Source organism: Lissotriton vulgaris, chromosome 12 (assembly GCF_964263255.1).
Source record: "Lissotriton vulgaris chromosome 12, aLisVul1.2, whole genome shotgun sequence".
In the NCBI taxonomy this organism is placed as follows: Eukaryota; Metazoa; Chordata; class Amphibia; order Caudata; family Salamandridae; genus Lissotriton; species Lissotriton vulgaris.
Genome location: NC_141700.1, coordinates 44,280,415 through 44,284,508, shown reverse-complemented (window position 1 = coordinate 44,284,508; position 4,094 = coordinate 44,280,415). Strand labels below are relative to the sequence as shown.

At 44.8% G+C, this 4,094-nt stretch overlaps 1 pseudogene; it reads right to left on the bottom strand.

Annotated features, from left to right (window-relative positions):
- Positions 1-2,100: 2,100 nt before the first annotated feature.
- LOC147673209 (solute carrier family 25 member 33 pseudogene) lies at positions 2,101-3,151 on the bottom strand (annotated as a pseudogene).
- Between the last annotated feature and the right edge of the window lie 943 nt (positions 3,152-4,094).

The following is a 4,094-nucleotide window of genomic DNA, read 5'->3' as shown; positions in this document are numbered from 1 at the left end:
CTTTTGGCCCATAGGAATCAATGGGAAGGTTTTCCTTAATTGCGATTCGCAAAATGTGAATCGCAATTAAGAAAAATTGAGAAATCGCAAAAATATTTGCGAATTATTCATGCATTGCCGTTTGCGATTTCTAAATTGCGATTCCTTAATTTTCGCAATTTAGGAATTGCAAACTGGTGCAATGATGCATGTGGCCGTTAACCTCCTTGTAAATTAATGTGTCCTTAACTGGTGCTCTTGAAAAGCACTGGTGTTAATGATTAAGTGCCAGTTCTCATCACTAGAAATCACCGGCTCACATTAAGCACTGGTTGAGATATATGCTAGTGGGAGATGAAAAATTCAATTTGTTAAGCTATTGTCATCTATATAGCATGCTATCTGCCCCTGTTGTTGCATCACATTTTCCAGTAGTCAGATGTGACTTTCAAAAAGTATCTCTGCAGTGGATTTACAGAGGAGTTTCTTCCAATGTCCTCCAGTAGTCAAGTTGGTTTCTTTGATGGCTGGAGAGTCTTTACAAGGACAATCATATCAGAGGGTGCTGCTCCATCTGTCCTGTGCATAAAAGGGTGGAGAAAAGGGCTCCCATGGTGGTTAGAACATCAACCTATGACAACTGTACTGTGCAGATCTTACAGATGAATGTTCAGAGTTTGGCAGAACACGGCGACCAGGGTGTTTTTTCGGCCACACTGCAATAATGGAGCAGCATGTTCGATATTTGGTGAATATGTTATAGGATTCCCTTGGAACAGCAGCAGCGATTGCAGGTTTGGTGGTGGCTACGAGGAGGCAGATGTGCATGGAAGGCGAATTCAAAAGAATGTATTGACGCAGCTACCCATTATGGGATCAGTGTTGTTCAGAACGAACTAGGACATCATAAAAAAGTCTGTAGAAGAAAGAAAGTTTATAAATTTAAACAAACATCCATACATTTTTAGATTCTCAAAGAGCATTTTGTCCCATCCTTCCCGGCAAAGGAGATGGACCAACCCATCAGTGGGAGGAACAATGCCAGTGAGTCCCTTATGGGGAAAAGTCCCTGACACAGCCTACTGCAACATCCACACCTACATTTCACCTATCAAAGGCATGACCAGGCCACATAGAGTTGTGAGCTGCCTGTGGGAGGAAGATTTGAGTAACCAGTGTAACGATAAGGATATAGATGTTCCCTATCAGTCTAGGTCAACACGTTTCTGCCAGATAAAAAGTTTTTGCGGCATTCTTCAGGACCATTGTCATGTCACTCTGCTGGAAATAGTGATAAACAAAATCTCACATGGCTTAGGTAGTATATGTGAAAGTACATAAACTCTCTATATGAGGCAGGGAAGCCTTGTTTTTAGTAATTTTGTTGATTAATTTTGTTTGAGTACAACCGAGAGATGACCATTGATGTGTTTTAATTTTCTTGTCGGTGCCCGCACATAGACAAAGGACCTATGTAAGGTAGAGGCAGAATATTTTTCTGCTTTTGGTGAGAATATTGAGTTACTCATTGTTCTTTCACAATGGTGGTGTGTTGGCACTAGTCACGTACACTTGGGAATCAACCATGAGGGCACATGTATGAATATATTATTAATATAAGAATGCTTTTTTGTTACAGAGATTAGACCAGACTGAAGTTGGTCCTGACAGAATTCACATAAGTATGGTTTTTTCCATTCCAATATTTTACCATTAGGTTTCCTTTTGTGAGGATTATATAGTGGAGTGGTACCATGAATGGTTATAATTTCTCCAATTGAGACCCTGGTGTGAGATACAACTGATTTTGAGTGACAATTACTATTACGATTTTGAAAAATCCACAGAAGAGCAAGGCCCTGCTTGAAGGAATCCAGAGGCTGCTGAATAGAAGTCTTAGCTCCGGTACCACCCTCTCAAAAGGGAGTGGGATTCTATTCAGTTCTATTTCTGGTGCAAAAGGCGTCAGCGACAAAAGGCCTATCTTGTACCTGAAGGAGCTCAACAAATATATTCCATGTATAGAGTTCAAGACAATGTCACTCCAGAGAATCTAGCCACACCTAAGAAAAGGTGGTTCCCATGTGGACATTCTAAAAACATATTTACATGTTACACAGAGTGATTTTATTCACTAGCAGCTTAAACCTTAATCATGACCCTGCACGTTTCAAATAAAATATTTTATATATATTTAATTAACTATTAACGTTAATAATAGTCCAATCCTTTTAGAAAGAAACAATCCAAAAGGCAATGTCCATCGTGCCGAGGGACCTGAACCAGTGTCCAGTACTTGGCCAGCCCCTCAGCACTGTCAGCAGTGTATCTGACCGTAAGTCTTTTGAGGTTCCCCCTCCTTTGGGTGGTCAGTTGGTATGGTCCACCCTTACAAAGGTCTTTTTGTGTGGTCTTCCAGAAGGTAGACTATGAGCTCATAAGTGGACAGCACGATTGCTGTGTTTGGAATCTGTCGCACCAGCTGTGCCGAAAGTCCTCTGTAGAAAGCGGCGTATCCTTCCTCACGGGTCACCAAGCGCGCCGTCTGGAAGAAGGTCTTGTATTTGGTGCCTTCCTCCCGTAACCTGGTCCGGATCACCTCGTGTGGGTAAGCGATGCAAGAGGCACAGCCCTTGGAGAATGCTGCAGCCAACATTAGCCCCATGAAGCTGGTGGATCCCTTGTTGTTGGAGGGGGCTGGCGCTGAAGACAGGTGCCCTGCCTTCACATGCGTTCTTAAGGCCTCATAGATGACAAAACAGATGATGGCCTCCGAGATTCCAGCATTGGAGGCAGTCAGACCCCTGTAGAACCCTCGCACGCCCTCTGTATGATACACATAGCGAGCACACTGCAGGGCATTCCTTGGCTTCAAACCACGCACCCTGCGATCGAGCTGCATCCTGGTTTTCACCATCCAGATGGGGTTCATCAAGGAGTTAGTGATGAAAGCTGCAGAACCCGCTGAGAATATGTGCACAATGTTACTGTTGGGCACGAAGACCCCATTGTAGAACTCCTTGGCTCTGGAGTAGGATGCAAAGTAGAGGGCCCTTGAGGGTGCGACTCCCACCAGGTTCGGACCAAGCCCTCGAAATAGTGACCTTGGGCCCTCCTTTTCCAGAACGGACCCTCCAGCGAACAGGTGCAGCAAGGTATCCCGCTGGCTCATGGTTCCGCTCGTGCTCCTGCTCGGTCTGCTCTGGGTGCTCGAGCCTCGCTAGCTTCTTGGGGTTTCCGCTACCTCTTCTTGCCGTTTTCCCTCAGTTTACATGTTACAATTCATGTAGAGTCTCAGCGATTCCAGAGATTTGGGGTCCAGGACAGACATTTCCAATATGAGTGCTCCCCTTTTGACTTAGAACCTTTCCAAAGATACTCATTAAGGGCCGATGCCATTGGCAGGCGGGTTGCACACGAGAGAGATTTGAGTTCCCCATATTGGGCTGATTGGTGGATCTCTTAGGGTCAGCCAGCATGCGTATGAAGTCTACGACCTTTCGAGAGTCACTGAATTTTGTTGAACTGAAGGAAGTCAAATCTAGTGCCCACACAGGATCTCCAGTGTATAGGCTCTCACCTGAGAACAGCACTGGGGGAGGTGTGGCTCCTAAAGCTGAGGAAGGAAAAATTGGTGTCTCTCCTCTCTTCGGCAAAGTCGGCTCCGACAGCCCGGCTGTAGCTAAGGTAGCCGGACCCGATGACCTTGGTGGTTCTGCCTTAGGCCAAGTTGCAACCACCTTCTTTGGTTTGCGGGATCCAGAGACACAGGTGTATGACCAAGAGGTGCCAGTGTCCCCAAAAGTGGTCCAGCCCTTTAGTGGTTGTTGCACCAAAACAATCTAAACAGCGGTTTAATCTAGAGACTCTCCTACCCCAGATCATAATGACAGATGCGAGTGTGGTCGGCTGGAGAGCGATTGTAGGGTAACAGGCATGTCAGGGGGAGCGATGTTGGTATTTTTTAATAACATTATTAATAGTAGTAGTAAAGTGTTAGCAGTAGCAGTTGCATTGGTATTATTGCATTTTAGCTGTTATTAATGGTAATAATAATGATAATAAATGTAATATGATAACCTTCGTTATAGGCAGGCTTTCCTATTCCCTTTCTG